Consider the following 17,709-nt stretch of genomic DNA (forward strand, 5'->3'; position numbering starts at 1 on the left):
AGAAGGCCCAGCCAATGGCTGGCACCGGAGCGGGGAGCGCAGAATGAGGGCCGGAGTCCCGCGGCGCCGGCACGGGACACGTGCTGTGGCTACTGGCATGGGGGCGCAACGGGTTTCGGGAAGCTGGGCTCGGACTGGAAGCCCACGTGAGGCATGCCTGTCCCCCAAAAGCCATTTCCAGGCATCTGTCGCCGCCCGGATCCCCAGCCCACACTCTACTCCCTGCCGTCAAATGACTGCCCACCTCTTGAACCTGTGCTGGGGGTCACCCAGGAACTCCAGGCAGGAGCACTTGGGGTTCAAAACCCTCCCCCCCCCCCCCGCCCTGCTGCCAGGCTTCAAGCTTCTCTCCTTAATTTGCGTCGTGATTGCACTGACTTGGGTGCGTCCGCGGTGGCATCTCTGACCATAGGTTTGTCTCTAGTGACAAAGACTCCAGGCTCTGAGATGTTTCATTTGACTTTGGGGGTAAATACTGTTACTCGTTTGCTGTAGACCCGCATTCTCTGGCTCGTGTCATCAGGGTGAGGATCACTCAGGCTCTGAGACTCTCACGTGAACACACATACGCCTGGGCACATGTACTGCACACCCAGAGGCGAATCAAGAAGTAATTATAGAACAGGCTTTCTAGAGCCTCACATACAGTCGCACCTCCTCCAAGAGCTTTGAAATGCAAAGGAAACAGTTGCCCCAACTGTCTCTGAATTCCAACTAGACTGGGAGGCAGAAGCCAGAAAAAAAGTCCATACTTCAGTCTCATGGCATAAGGAATGGCAAGAGACTGAGTCCAAGAGAGATAAGGACTTGCACATAAAATCCAAAGCACCAGCCCCTTGCATTCTCCTAAGAAAAGGGATGTTCCTTAATAGGCTGACTTCCCCTTCCAAGTAACACTCTGTTCCTGGAACTCACTGCAGAATGTCACCAGACACTCAGACTGGCCACCTCTCCCTTACCCACATCAGAAACCTACTCCACTGCACCTTTCTAACCTTGTAATTAGAAAGTTCCAGAGGTTTTTATCCTGGGGCATATGATAACAAACTGTAACTTTGTGTCCACACCACATTAAAGATCGAAATGTAAAAGTAAAAATAAACCAATTCCCTTATCTATGCTTGTCAGGCATCTAATTTGACTCCCCTTCCACCCTCAACTTAATTGACCAGGTATTTGACAATATGACCCTGTTCAGACTCTGAGACAAAACTTTTTGCTTATTAGGGATAAGATGTTTGCAAGAATTCAAGGGGCAAGTAGAAAGGTAATCTAAATTCCTTGCTGTTGAGTCTTTCAGGATGCGTGGCGTCATGAGCAAGAAACACAACCTTAGCAATCAAGGTAATAAAAGGTTGACTTCCAGGGAGATCACGGGAATGAAATAAATTCCTTGGGCCAGAAGGAAAAGGCATTTCCATTATCCACTTTCTGCTTGGTTAAAATCAAACTTGAATTTTGATGTTGTATAAAGTCAAATGTAGCAAGACTATAACTATAGGTAACCATGTGCTTTTTAAACTTCTCTCCCCGCCCAACCCCTGCCAAAAAAATACCTGTATTTCTATCATGCTTGCATGGTATGATAAATATGTAAAGTTTTGTTTTACACACTGTTTTACACATAAACACATACACCCCAAAAATTATCAATTTTGCTTTGAGTCTTTTTAATTATGAATTTTGCTTTGAGTCTTTCTCAACTTCTGAGACTCAATGTTCATTACCATGAGTCCATACTAAGCCAATGATTTTTCTGTCTGAAACACAAAAGCTGAATTTGGTATTCTTAGTCTGAAAGATCTGGCTGTGTTTTAAATAGCATATGAAAGAAAGAAACTAGAGTGAGAAGGTGACAAGAAAGGGGAGCTCTTTAAATTCTAAATATCCAGCAAAGAGCCCACCTTTACCCTCCTTCCCTTAGGTGATGACACTGAGAGTTACCTCTTTTTGGAAATCCATACAATTCATGGAAAGGAAAGGGGATTGAAGACTTTTTTTTTTAAGATTTATTTATTTATACACACAAAAACTGGAGTGTAGGCCAGAGGTGCAGGGGGTGAAAGATTTCGCTATAGAGTGGGGAGCAGGACAGGGAGATCTACTGAAATATACTACTGAGGGGAGCAGCAGGCAAGACAGGAGAGGTCTGCTGAGCCATGTGGGTCACCTCCCTGGCCAGGGATCGAACTTGTGCTGCCGTGGCTGCAGACAGCTTCCTAGTGCTGCACTTTAACTTGTTGTGCCACCAGGGAAGGCCCCTGAAGGCTTGTTTATTCCAGGCTGCACATATGGGATTTAGAACCCAAAAACATCTCATTTTGCCCTCATAACAGTCCTCTGAAGTAGGATTACCATTACTTCCAGCTGCAGTTACTTGTAACTGCTGAGTAAACACCCCAAGCCTTAGTGGCTCAATGGGTAGTTGTCACCTGGGGTCAGCTAGATAGGAGTCTGAAGTCTCTTCTGGCGTCTTACTCATAGGCCTGCATTTCAGTTGGAATGGTTGTGTTACAGGGCACCCCAATGTGAATCGGGTTGCCTGTCCGTGGGTCCTCACCCACGCGCTTAAGATTCAATCATACTACGGACACACACAAAAAGGTTCAATAATGGATTTATTTACAAGGTAAAGCAACAACCCAGGGAAAGAGGGAGAGAAATACAAGTTAAACAACCAGTTCTGCTGACTGGAGCCAACGACCAGCCGCGAACCACCAGGCCAAGAACCCCCCAGAGCCCAAATGTCCGGTTTTATCCTAACCTGGCCACTCAGCTCCACCCTCACGTCCCAACATGCTTCTCCTTGGTATTGATGGGATTAGTAGTTCCAGTATCTGGAGTGGGGGCGGAGTCCATGAAACCTGGACCTGTTACAATTGGGACATCCAGAACAAGCCCTACCTCTCCAGCCCACTCAAGCTCTGTCAGCCTCACTGCTTGGTGGGCCACTTCCTTTAGACCAGGTGTGACAGGAAGTAGAGGCTGCCAATCTTTCGAAGCCTGTGAGTGCAAACTGGTACATCAATTCTGCTATCTTCTATGAATGAGCTAGTCAGAGACCACCTAGATAATCGAGCAAGGGACAAGGACTCACATCCCACATTTAGATGGAGCCTGTGACCTTAGAAGCAAATGCATGATTGAGAAGGACCAGTAATATCCAGCCAATGGACTATTATTCAGCACTTAAAAAAAACATATATATATATGGACTATGAAGCCACAAAAAGAGAAAGAGGTCAGTCAGCAAAGGTGAAAACTTCCGATTCCAACTATGTGATGATTCTGGCAAAAGCAGCAGGGAGAGGCTGGTAGGGAAAGGAGAGGCATCGTCAGGGACAAGGACCTGTGGCTGCCTGTGACAGCCGACAGGAGGCGTGTCCCCAACAGCTGTGTTGAGGACAAATTGTAATAGTATTTTTAACATTCAGTTTTAAAAATTAAAATGAACCATGGCTCAGAAACAGCCTCTGGATTAAAAAGGGAAAGGAATTCACTTGGAGCTGTGGGTTTTCTAAGACGGGGGCAGCTCTAAGCTTAGTCGGGTAGAGAGTTTCTGTCCCGTGAGGCCGTGCAGTGTGTGGTGGGCGTCTCGCTGTCAGTAATTCCTGTGCTCGCTACACATTGAGTGTCCAATGTGATTTTTTTTTAATTGTCAATCTTCCTTTTACTCAAGGATACACTGAAAAAAAATCACTAGGTTCAAAAAAACAAAATAGGTGGAAAGCAGATTGGAACGCAATTAAATAAAAGGGATACACACTCATCTCTTGCTCTTACAAAAATTCAACTACTGACTAGAACTTAACTTTGCAAAAATTTAGGTCTTTATGTTCCTCCTGCAGACCTTCCTCCCCTCCCACATACTTTGGCTGGTTTCTATGGTAGCAAATGGCCTGTATTTCCCCCTTTCCACACTCAGGGAGAAAGAAGGGCCAGTGTTCTACAATTATAGTCTCTTGCTACTCTATCGCATTTTATCTTTCTTATTTGTAAGGTTTCCTCCCCCCTCCTTCTCTATTGCAATGTAATATATAAATGAGAGCTCAAAGACAAGTTAAACATAATTCTCTTTGTCATTCAGGAAAATAATCTGAGCTTGTCTTCTCTCAGTGTTTGATTCTTAATAGCTCAAGTTATTTTTCTGGGGCCATAGAACACCAATTTGATAAGCAATCTGATGACAATACTCAGAAGAAATTCAAGTTTTAAAAGTTACTTTGGAACAACTAGTGAATTTCCCCCTGTGTTTTTAGTTGAAAGTAGAAAAACTCACGTTGCCCATTTAGAACATAACATTAGGAACTGACCTGACATCATCAACGGTAGGAATGACCCCAGTTCAATGAAAAGATCTCACAACGTTGCGATAGACAGCACAATGGCTCTTTTGGGTCATTTTCATCCACTTTCCTCCAGTAAAAGGATCCTACAACCCTATCCATCTGCTCCTCCCTTGGACCCATCAGTTGTAAAAGGACAAAAGAGCAAAGGAATAAGTGTGCATTCGCGTTGGCCCCATAGACTTGACTGACTTGAGATACCTGACAAGAGACTGTGATCAGGAAGTGTGCCCAGGCAGAGAAGTTTCAGAAAGATTCAGACAATTGAGCCAGTTGTTTAACAGGATACTTCCTAAGTGGACTGGACACACATGATATTTGCCCCCACCCCCAACTTCTCCTGGAGTTGCCTAAGCAGTCATCTAAGGATGCTTTTGGTTATCCTGATGTGTCTATGGATGGAAGGCAAAGCCTCAGCTCCTTATCATAATGTGCTACTAAGTTAAAAAGAAACTGCAATTCTTCATCAATGCCCACGTTGGATAGCTTTCCTTCCCCAGTTACCTAAGTCACCCAGAAGGTAAGAACCAAAGTCGCTGGGTTCTCATTGCTTTACTGCTCCTCAAAATGACAGTAACATCGCATACTTTCTGTGCTAATTAGCCTCACTACCTCAGACCACTCACAATTCTGAAAAATATCACAGTGTCAGTTATCAAAGTGGAGTCTCAAGTTAGAAAATATATAAATTGCTTGATTAGCAAAAATGCAAATGGCGATGTGGTCTCTTCTTAAGGACGTGTAGCAATCATTCACCACCAGAAAACATGTTCTTTTCTATATGAAAGCCTGGGATTTTCATCAAGTTATTTGCATTGTTAATGCATTTTCTTGCTGACTAAAAGAGAAAATGGATGGCAGATGAGAAAAATTTGATGTGATAGTTTTTAGAAAAGGTACAAATGACTCATGCACTCATTGATATGCTAAGAGTACTGGTTTCTATATAAAGAAACATTAGCCCAGAAGAGAAGTTGCTGCCAGCAGAGTGCAGCTCATAGAGGAATTACACATTCCAAGCATAGGGAACACAGAGATTGGTATGCTGGGGCATCTCTGCTGAGAATGGAGTGCGAAGTCCATTATTAATTGATTTGGAATGTAAAGCTCTCCATTCCCTGAAGTGTTGCAACACAAGAAAACTCCAGTGTGGTTTGAGATGATTTCTAACTGGTTCTAAAATAATACCAAAACACTCTTAATTCTTTTTTGAAGAGTGTGTACCCCCTTACTAATTGGAAAATATATTTAGCTCAAAGGTAAATAAATTCTAACAGACTTTATACCATGCGATACATGCCCTGTCCGATGATATTAAGCATGCGAGATGCCCTGCAAATAATAAAATATGAATACTTTTCAAATTTCCATTATGGCAGTGAAACAAGGGGTTATTTTTCCATTCTGGATTGTCTCTTAATCACTTGTTGGGAAGTAGTGTATTTATAACTCAAAACCTCCCTCAAATTCCTCCTTACCTGGGTCTAGATGAGGAGATTAGCTGGAAAGACTACTCTAAAGCTTTCCTGTGTTATTTGTCAAAGCACACAGAAGAGCCCAGAGCCAAGGCCTTGGTCTGTTTCCTATCCACAGGCAAGAGAGGGAATTGTTTCTTTTGGACTAGTAATTGCACTGTGTTGTCAACCAGACCATAGTGAGTCCAGGGCAGAGTGTGGCAGGCTCCCTGTGGACACACACACTGACCCAAGGCCATCATGGAGAAGAACATCTAGACTGCTGTTCTTTGTGACAACAGGCACCAAGAACTTCTCCACTAGGGCCTCTGCAGCTGCTCCCTCCCCATTAGGATGGAGCCCACCCATGGGAGACCTCCTTTGGGGCTGCTCTCCCTTCCCTCCCTCCTACCCACACCAGGTCCCCTCCAGATCCAGACTCTTGGCTCAAGCTTGTGTTCTTCACCCCGGACATGTTCTGTTGTTGATTGATTGTCCAACATTTCACTCTGGATTGTGGGTTCTGGAAGAGTGTCATGTGGTTTTCTTCACTGCTCTCTGTAGCGTAAGGCCCTAGAAGAAGGCTTAGCACAGAGCGCACGGTAGCACTTACTAGATGTTTGCGAGTAAATGAATAAGTGGATGAGTGGATGACCATGCCGGTGTGATATGCTTTGAGAAGGAGGGAGCAGAGGGAGGAGGGAGAGAAGGGAGCCTGAAGAAGCTGGAATTGTGGATGTGGTGTCAGGGGGAATCAGAGCCACATGGGGCAGTGGGAGGAGTGGGGAGAAAAGCAGGAAGCATGGAGGTGAAGCTGAGTCGTAGCTGTTCCACTCACTGGCTCAGTCTCTGTTCGCCCTTTCCACTGAGGACCATGACAAGTGAGAGGCTAGGCCTGAAGTCCGAGGGGATTGCGAGGCGGGGAAGACAGAGGGGAAGCTGTGATAGTCTGCTCTGGTCTCAGGAAAGCAGAATTGAGCCCAGGGCCCCAGAATAGGGGGTGAGAGCAGAGAATAGCAGATGGTGGTTGGACCGCCTTGAGGAGGACAGAACAGGCAGGTCATGTTCACTAAATATGCTTTGGGAAATCAAAGGATCAGCAGAAGGGAGAGAACAGGAAAGCAGGGTGCCTGGCGCGGACAGTAACATTCTGAACAGGGAAGAAGAAGCGGAGAAGGGGGGCCTGTGGGTCTCAGAGAGCCAAGACTCAAGAAGTGAGACCAGAGGGATTTTGCTGAGTGGCTGATTCTAGAACCTAAGTGGGAAGCGAATCAGGGATTTCCAGGTGGGCATCCCTACCTGATGGGAGAGTAAAGGTGAATAATCCCCAAAGCCTCCGGCACACGGGGTCTCCACTGTGGGACACAGTGGTGACTTGGCATCTCACACAGAGACAACCTGGGCTTGGGCAGACTCACAGGGCCTGGACCATCTTTTCTATGTTGGCGTTTCCCAAGGGCCAACAGGAAAGAGTTGCTGAATAAAATGAACAAACTGAGCCGATTCTGTGCTCACCTGCAGGCCTGGCTTTCTATTGTTTGCTGTCTCATGTGGGTTTTTTTTTTTTTTTTTAAGATTTATTTATTTGTGCATACAGAGCTGGGGTACAGGCCAGAGGCTCAGGGGCGGTGAGAGGCTTCACCAGAGACAGTGGGGCGCAGAACAGGCAGATTGATGAAGTACACTGCTGAGGGGAGCAGCGGGTGGGTCAGGAGAGGTCTGCCACACCATGTGGTCACCTCCGGGGCAGGCGGGAATCGAACTCATGCTGCAGTGGCTTTAGCTTCTCAGTGCTGTGCTTTAATCCGCTGCGCCACCAGGGAGGGCCCCTGTCTCATGTGGGTTTTAACCTGCTGAGGGGACTCACACGCCTCCCCCTACAATGCAAACTAATACTGACAAAGCCCAACATGTGTGCCACACATACGTAAGTGTCCACACATACGATTCATTTATCACCTCCAACACACAAGACAAGGCTCCTTCCCTTAGCAGCCCTGTTCATGGATGTGGAAGCCAGGCCCAGAGAAGTTAGGCAGTTTCCTCAACATGACACAGTCACAAGGTGGGAAAGGCGACATTTGAACCCTTCAACAGTCGACCTCCACAGCCCCAGAACTCAGCCCACTGTCCACTTCTCAGTAGGCTCGCCTGCCTAGCAACCCAGGGCAAAGTCCCCTTTATCCTCAGCCTTTATCTCACCTTTTCATCTTTTATGCAATTTGCAGGTGGAGGAGGTTTGTTCTTGGAATGGAATGTGTGAAATGCAAGGATGGAGAGGGCCACAGGTTGAGAGAGACTAGGAAGCCCCAGCTGGTGGGGTAGGGGCTGCCAAAGTTCAGAGCGATTCCTTCTAGATGATTCCTTCTAGATTCCTTCTAACCACGGGGATAACAATTTCCCGCTAGAGCTCACAGATTCAAGGTGGGCGTTTGACCTGGGCATTACCTCTGTCAATTAGAGGCAGAGCATAGAAAGTTTAGGACTAGCAACCCCAAAATTGAGGCTTTCAGTCTGTTTCCAGTGGAGGAGGAAAAGAAGAGTATTGCTTCTTTAATTTAACTTAAGCATTCACTTCAACTACCTCTTCATTTTGCTCAGGAATCTCAAGGCCTAAAAAAGAAACCACTCAGAATTAAGTCTGTGGAGTAGATTTCAGTTTAATGCCCACCAGAAACAAGGTACTCTGCAAGGTGCTTTTTAGAAAAAGGCAAGCGACATTCATTTATTTCTGTTTTCCTTTTCCACCTACTGTCTTATTATGTAACTCCAGCCCCATTCAGACCAGGATAATGCGTCACAATAGACCCCATGCTTAGTGACCAGCAGCACATTTGCTCAACACTGTGGCTGTTGCAAATGCCACAGTTCCACTTGAGCATTTAATCATCCACAGAACTTTCAATTGCTTCATATGCTCTGGCCATGTGACCATTATGTATAAGTAACAGGCTCAGCAAGGGTTTGTTTTTTTTTTTAATTCGTTTTGTTTGCATAAATGAAGTGTAGTCCAGAGGTGTGGGGGGTGGGGTGATGAGAGGATTCACCAGAGACAGAGTGGGGAGCAGAACAGGCAGATAGATGAAGTACACTGCTGAGGGGAGCAGTGGGCAAGACAGGAGAGATCTACTTCTCCATGTGTGCCAGCTCCCTGGCTGGGGATTGAACTCAGGCTTCAGTGCTCATAGTGCTGAGACTTAAATCCTATGCCACCAGAGAGATCCAGGCTCAGCAAGGGTTTGGAGGAGAGGATTCTAGTTCTTTCTTGGACAAAATGTTTATTCTATAATAATGAACAGCTGTCTACCAGAAACAATTTATGGGGGTGGAGTGGGGAATGGGATCAAAAACAGTGGAGGGAGGGAAGTGCACTGGACTCTGGTGATGGCACACGAGTTTACAATTGAGATGGGAAAATGCACAAAGTGATGTAAAAATAAACTATTATATTATTTAAAAATATATATTAACATTCAAAAATGTTTATTTCATATCCCTGGTAGATACTTACTTTCAATTGTCATCACCAGTGTGCTATTGAAAAATTTGGTGCTGTTTCTCCAGAAATACTAGGAATTTAATTATGAAGTTGTGTCAGTTAAGTTGATTTGTCTAAATCACCATATATGTGGCTATGGATGGCAGAATAGACTGCAATGAGGTCACCTAAATAATTTGACTTGGTTGCTGTTCCCAGAGAATTTAGAGTTTTGTCAGGAAGGCAAAAGGTCTAGAAGAAAGAATGGGTAATCTAATGAGATATGCAGGGAGCAAGGAAGAACAGAGGCTTGGAGGCACCGTAGAAGTCTGGAGGAGCTGCAAGGGAGTCGGAGGTCAAGGACAAGAGAGATTTGGGTGAGAGGTATGCATGAAAGAGGAGTGAGTATGGCCCACTGGAGGCGTGGGAAAGGGTGTGCTGGCAGAAGGAATTGTGTCCGGTTGAGGCGGGAACTCTAACTACATGAGTGAGATGGAACCAGTCTGTGAAAGGGTTTGAAAGTTGAGTATCAGGGCATTTAGACTTGAGTCTTGGTCTTGTTAGTATTCAAATCCAAACCCCCAATATTGCAACACTCCTCAAGGGCTCTCACATAGCCAGATACCCCTTCTGGAACCCTTTGACCCTTGGGTGCACTCCAGAATCCGCTAACACCATGGAGATTGAGACAATCAAAGTAATGTACTCACTAGTAATGCCGTGGATTCAGTTCAATGATTGACTTGAGTTATGCTCCATTTTAGACATTTGTTTCTCCACACTAAATAAAGCCCCTAATGTTCCAGGGAGAGCTGTTTCAATGCCGGGTCAGGCAAGGTTGGAAGAGAAACAGGGAAAAGAAGCTAGTAGGTGACCGCAGATCGAGAGCGTAGTGAGGGCCAGTATGATACAGGACTTATGATAAATACATGCTTGATCCTCAACCCTGTTCTTGTCACAGAGTTCCTAACACCTGTGGTATTTCCTAGTGAGAAATGTGGTAAAAGATGCCTTCTGCTGTGAGAAAATAATAATAATAATGAACAGCTATATATCAGAGACATTTTATGGGTTGGAATGGGGAATGGGATCAAAAATGGTGAGGGGAGGGAAGTGCACTGGACTATGGTGATGGCACATGGGTGATTTGATGATGGGAAGCCTACGAGGATTACAACTGAGATGGAAAAAGGCACAAAATGATGTAAAAATAAAATAAACTATTATTTAAAAAAAAGAAAGAAAGATGCCTTCTGTTATATTAATTTTTGGGGTCAGGCACCAGACAAACCGAGGCATACAGAAGGAGCAGATGTACCAAGAAGCAGCAGATATTCAATAACCGCATGACTTATTTGTCACCACCAGTGAACGCCAGCCCAGGCAAAAAAATAAGTTCTAGTTCCTTGTCAAAATTTTCCACCCAGTTGTTTCTTCCCCTTACCTAGTCCTATAAAAACCTCTCTTCCTCTTCCCTCAGCACCACTCTGCCTCCCTTCAGTCTTCAGTTCAGAGCCACACCTGGCAAATGACCCTTAATAAAAACCTCTCTTTTCTGAGACAGTGTCCATAGTTCTTGGTGACCTTTCAATAATGAGGTGGCTTTTGAACAGTTCCTAAGCTGACCTGGGGGAGAGAGGCTGGACAATGAATCAGTTGTCGGTGGTCAATGATTGAATCAACTTGTCTGTGATGAAGCTCCGTGAAACCCCAAAAGAAGAGGGTTCAGAGAATTTCCAGTTTGGTGGGCCTGTGAAGATTTGGGGGAGTGTTGCTCCTGGAGAAGACATGGAAACTCTGTCCCTTTTCCCCTGCCTTACTCTATCCATCTCTCCTACCTGACTGCTCATGAACAATTTTTATAGTAACCCAGTAATCTAGTGAGTAAACTGGTTTCTGGAATCATCTAGTAAATTCATCAAAACCCAAGTTGGAGTTCATGGAACCTCTGTTTGATAACCAGACAACAGAAACACAGGTAACATTGACATCTGGACTTTTAATTGGCCTTGGCCTCTGAAGTGGGGGAGGAGGGCCCATCTGTGGGACTAAGCCCATGACCTGTGAGGCCTGACTTGGTAGATGGTGTTAGAATTGAATTGCATCGTAGGCTACCCTGCTGCTGTCCGAGAACTGCTTGATAGTAGGAAGAAACACTCCCTTATGTTGAAATTGCACAATTAGGAATGCTAAGAATTGATTGCTTGAATAGAACTTGTCCAGAGCTGGAACAAACAGTAAAGTCACCTAAAGGGAAAACAGACATGGGGACAGAGTTATCTACAGACCAATACCACCCAGTTAAAACTTTTGAACAGAAATGAAAGATAAACTAGTGAAAAGGACAACTGTGATGTCCAAGGAGAGAAACAAAAGCATGACCAGCCAGGATTTCACTCACTCGCTCACTCACTCACTCGCTCACTCACTCACTCATTCACTCTAGTCATCAGAAGGCTATATCAAGGGATCACTGACTTACCCTCTCCACTGAGGCCCATTCACATTGTATTCCCAGCCCCTGGAGCACTCTGTAGAGCAAATGTGTCTGGTGCCTTTGGAGACAATCATGAGTATGTTCCAGGCACTGTTGTAGACACAAGCAAGTATAGGTTGAAAGACAAGTCTGCAAGGAATACAGCCATTGTTGGAAGCTGAAAGAACCTAGAAAGACAAATGAACATTCTGTGCATGCACATGACCCCACAACACATTCCAACAGTCCCCAGGGATTGGCCAGCTCTTGTTTTTACCTCTCATTCCCACCCTCCCATTTAGAACAGATGTGAAGAAAGCTGGGGGCGGAGAGGTGCTAAAGAGAGAGGTGCACGTTCAGGGACAGACACTAGATTACAAAGCATCCTCCACCAAGCCCACGGAGGTTGCCTTCCTTCTATGGAAAAAGGTCAACGGATGTACACACTGGTTCAGCCCCTCTGGAGACAGACCAGACCAGATGCCTGAAATGGCTTGAATCTCAAGCTCTAGACTGTGGAATAAATGGCATTACTTCTCTGGGAGGTGGGGGGGAGGGGGAAGGGGCACAATTTCAAGCCTGTGATGATACCTCTCACTTTACCTCAACACTTACTTGAGTGAGAAAGGTGAAGTCAGTAGAAATTTATGGCCTGCCTTGCCCCAATATCTGCAAAACTTTCTTTTTCATTGGCTACATGATTACTGAACAAGAGCTAACAGTCATAAGCTGAACCCAGTGAGCATAAGGATGCTTTGAAGAAGTCAAAAGAATGTCACAGCAGTGGCTGAAAAGGAAGTAAGCCAGTTAAATTGTCACAGCTGATAGCTAATTGTTTAAAATTATGAAAATGAATTTCCACAGAAAGCCTGAGTCAGCTGAGCAGTAGAAAACCTGGGTTTCTTCCATGAAGTCTGCTCACAGCTGTCTTCCATTCACGTGGAAGCCCCTTCATCCCTGGTGATTGGCAAAGATGGTGTCAATCTTTGCTGCTAAAGAATTATGTGTGATGTCTTTAGCTAAGAGAGAGGCACTTACCTCAGCTAAAAAGCAGGAGGAAAACAAAGCTGGCTGGAGTGGTTTTTCTTTTATTCAGGGAGGATGGGAAAAGAATCTCTTTCTTTATAAGTGAACCAGGACACATCCTGAAGGGAAAATAGCAACAACAACAACAAAAAAAATTCAAAATGACTTAAGGACCAAAGTGAAATATCTGGGCTTAAATGAAGAAATATCCCAAAATTAGACTTGGTGGGTTCAGGCATGACTGGATTTAGAGGTTCTTGTGACAGCATAGGTCCTCAGGCCTGTTTCTCCTTTCTTCCTTCTCAGGCATGTCTGACCAGGCTGACCACAGTCACACAACTTGAAATTTTGACCAAAAGCACTCTTTGCTCATAATTCCAGCAAAAGTTCCAGAGGTCCCATTGGAATGGATTGGGCTCATGTTCAATTCAGACTCAATTGTCTTGATCAAGAGGGAAGAAAATGGGTCTCCATCTTCTTTCCAGGCCTGAAAGGGTGAGGTCCACCCCCACTGAATCGTTGGACTAGGAGTGAGAATGGGTTGGCTATCAATGCCGGGTGTATAGTTGAAGCTCAGTAAACTTATGTGGAATGAATTCTGAGCCTTGTGATCATTGTTGCCACACACAACTCACCAGATACTTCCTGAACCCACCATATGTTTACACATCACCCAGAAATCCATCTGCCTCTGTGGGCGACCTGTTGCTTGAATTGGAACTGACCTAGGGAGCAATTGTCAGAGGGCAGCTGATGGAAGAACCAGCCACATCAGCCCAGCAGAGCCCAGGGACCACAGACCAGATGTTGCTAATGGCTCTTGTTCGCCTGCCAAACCCCTCCGCCTGTCCTCTTCTGGGAAGAAAGAGCAGACATGACTGAATTCTGGGGAGCCCAACACCAACCAGAGATGGGGAGCCTGGGAAGGGGAACCAGGAGCCAGTGACTGGAGGGGAGGCTTTCAGAGGCTCTGCAGAGGCCCGGGCAGCAGTTTCCTTTCCTGTACCTTTGCAACCTCTGCATCTGCAGGCCTCAGAGTCACGGAGGGATTACGCTAGGAGGCTCACAGAAGTCAAAACAAGGCTGGTGATATGAAAACCATATGAAAACTTGGCAGGGGTCCATGGGCCTAATGGGCCTCACAGACATCACCGAGCCCACCAGACACTGGCCCTTTGTGAAGCTGGCCCCCGTTACCTCGCTCCCATTCCACAGGGATAGAATTTAGAAAGAAAGAGAAACACGGAAGGCCACCAGTCTCTCTTCTGTCATCTCCGGCTTCCCAGGCCTTAGGAGAAATGTGCAGGCACTTTAGCATACGTTTGTAGAGTGCTCGCTACCCGCCAGGCTCACTCACACGCGTTCCCATTTCTTCCGATGCTCACCATGTCACAGCTGAGGTTTCTGAGACTCATGGAGTCACAGAACCAAGCTGCACAGCTAACAAGTGCAGCAGCCCACTGGGGTTCAATGCAGGCCCATCTGGCTGAAAACCTTGACTTCTGGCCATTCCAGTGATGCAGATCAAGTGACCATTTGATTATTTCAAATTGACCAGCATTCAATATTTTGCTTGGGCCTAGCTTTCAGGAAAAGTTTCCTTTTCTACAGAGCAGTGAGATTTTTCCTTCTAATCTTAGTATCTAATCTGTGGACAATATTCCAACATGCCAGTTGCTATTTATACCTGAAGTTACTCTATTTCAAAATCTCTGGGGCTGGAAGGGAGACTATTTTTTCAATCTATCATTAATGTGGTGCTAAAATTAGATGTTCTTTTTTTTTTAACCTTTATTATTATCTTTATTATTACTTTTATTACCTTTATTATTATTAAATTATTATAGCCATAAGAAACCCAGAACTAGCTGTGAAGTGTTAGACTTTTCCTGATTTTCCACATGTACTTGGAGAATTTTTTTTATAACAGTTTATTTTTACATCATTTTGTACATTTTTTTCCATAATTAGATGTTCTTTTAAACTCACTGAAAGAAAAATAAAATGAACTAAATCAAAAAGTGCAATAAAAGGCTTTGTAGATCTAACTGCTTAGTTTTTAGCCTCCAAAAGACCAAAAAAACAAGGATGTTCCAAAACAGGCAGACTACACTCAGTCTACAATCTACAATTACTTACACATCCAAAAGATGCCTTCTTGGAGTGGCGTTTTGAAGATAATTTGGGTCAATTTTAAAATTCAGAAAAGTATAAGACTGTCAAGACCCAGCGGTTCTGCAACTCCTCATGGAGATCGGAGGCAGCTTCTTAGACATAAAACCTGCCTGGGTCATTTCTGAAGTTAACTTCAACCTTGACTGCTCCAGGAGACACACGAATCAGCTTCAACTTCCTTGTGAGAAGCCTGGGGAAAGGTCCAGGGAAGGAAAGTTGCAGCTGGGCAGGAGCCAGGATCAAAGCAAAGCGGGGGAAAAACAGCCCAGAAGCCCTTGGGCGGGGGCTGGCTGGAGCACCCCCACGTGCAGACAAAGGGGCCCATACAGCTGTTGAGAATGAGCTGGTCTATGGAGATCAAGAAGGAGCAACTTCTGGCTGTTTTTTGATTTACAACAAATCTTTTAAAAATCTTACTGAAGAAACATCAGTTATGACATTACATAGGTTTTAGGTATACAATATTCTAATTCACCATCTGGGTATGTTACTTTATGGGCCCACCAAAGTCTAGATTCCATCCACCACTACACAATTGACCCCTTTCACCTGTTTACCTGCCTGCGGCCCCCTTCGCCTCCATTGATCACCATCTTTTTCTATAATCTAAGAGTTCGTTTTCATTTTACAACAGTATTGTTGTATATTTTTAAAGTATAGTATATAATAAAGTACACTGTATTTTAAAGTACTAGTATATTATATCTACTTTTTTATTATTAAAAAATATTTACTTTATTAATTTATGCATACAAAACCTAGGGTGCAGACCAGAGGTGTGGGGGAATCAGAGGATTCACCTGAGACAGAGTGGGGAGCAGAACAGGCAGAGCGATGAAGGACACTGCTGAGGAGAGCAGCAGGCGGGTCAGGAGAGGTCTGCTGCACCACATGGGTCACCTCCCTGGCCAGGGATCGAACTCATGCTGCAGTGACTGTGGATAGCTTCATGGTGCTGAGATTTAAAAGAATGGGGGAGTTACCTGTATCTATAGCTTTCTGTCCCACTTATGTGTGCATCTACACAAATATTTATACATGAATACTTTCAGTATCTCTCAATGAATGAACTGCTAACAGTGGCTGCTTCTGGAAAGGGAAATTAGGACCCTCCAGGCCAATGGTCAAAAGAACATTTACTTTTCCCTATGTACTCATTTGTAATATTTGAATTTTAAAACCATTTAGAAATTACTGTTACTGTCACACACACTGACTCGGCCCATATTACACACCAGGTACTATTGTTAGTACCTGACAGTCCATCCCGCCATGCACTGAGAGGTAGGAGCTTTGAGTATGGGCCTTTTTTTTTCCTTCTTTTAAAGATTTATTTATTTATGCATGCAGAACTGGGGTACAGACCAGAGGTGTGGTGGGTGAGAGGATTCACCACAGACAGAGTGGGGAGCAGAACAGGCAGACTGACCAGGTAAAGTGCTGAAGGGAGCAGAGGGCGGGTCAGAGAGGCCTGCCCCGCCATGTGGGTCAGCTCCCTGGTGGAAGATCGAACTCATGCGCAGTGGCTTCCGAGAGCTTCATAAAGCTGTGCGTTAACCCGTTGCGCCACCAGGGAGAGCCCGAGGGTGGACCTTGTACAGATGAGAAAACCGGAAGACAGAGGTCAGGTGTGAGTAGGTGGAAGTGCTGTACCTGACGACAGGCAGAGCAGCTCCAGGGCCCAGGTGCATGCACAGCTGCTGAGGAGAATGAAGACTGTTAGTAAAGTGTGAGCCAGTAGGAGCTGCGGCAGGCTCTGACCTGGAGGAGGACACCCTCCCCGGGTCTCTGGGCACCAGGTCTGGTTCCCATCAAGTAAGAGCCAGCTGAGTGGGATGGGGGTGGGCAGGCTGGAGACAATGAGCCAGTGCCCAGTGCCCCACATCCTCAAATAAGAGCCCCATTATTTATTGCTAATTTTGAAATGCATAAATGAGCTCTTGCGCGAAACCCCCATCGGGTTAGTGTGCCAAGAGGGAGAAACCACACGGTAGCCTCTCCGGTCACAAATGGATGGATGGAAATTGAAACCCTTCTCACCGCTGTTTTCCTTGCTGCATTAAAGAAGCCCATTGTGCTGTGGGAAGGACCTGGGCAACTTTGGCATCTCTCTCCAAAGTCACTGTAACCCTGAATCAAGTCTGACTTAGGTCATCTGGCCACAAACCCCACAGCACCCCACTTATGCTCAAAGCAGTACTAATTGCCTTGTTAACAGAGCTCCTCTCAAGAGAATGAAATTGAAGCAGACAAATATCAGGGCAAGATTTCAAGAGAAGTGAGTTGATCCAGGGACTGATAGTATTTCCAGCAACCAAGTCTCAGAAGGCCCACAGACCAAATAAAGAACATTTTAATGGTATTGTCAGGAGGGAACCACTTGTCAAGACAGATTTGCAAACAGGAAAAGGGGCAGAGACCATTCTTGTCTAGACATCTGATTAGTGGGAAATTGTAGGATTATGAGGCGTGTGGATTTTTCTGGCTGCCATTTCTGGGGAGGTCAGGCTTTCCGAGCAGAGGGCTGACTGAGAGAAACATTTGTCTCTGGCGGAAAATGCTGACTGGTTCTTATCCTCCCCTGGGGTCCAGCAGCCAAATCCAGACTAAGAGAATGTATTAGTAGACTGAAACCTGCCGCTGTTGCCTGGTGTTGGGTGAGTGACTGGAGGCTCTGAGCTGGGGACCGAGAGGACTGTTGTTAGCTAAGGCTGCTCTGGGAAACTGACCTTCTGTCCCAACTTGCTTTCTGAT

This window comes from Condylura cristata, unplaced genomic scaffold (genome assembly GCF_000260355.1).
Source record: "Condylura cristata isolate star-nosed mole 26May11 unplaced genomic scaffold, ConCri1.0 scaffold00012, whole genome shotgun sequence".
NCBI lineage: Eukaryota > Metazoa > Chordata > Mammalia > Eulipotyphla > Talpidae > Condylura > Condylura cristata.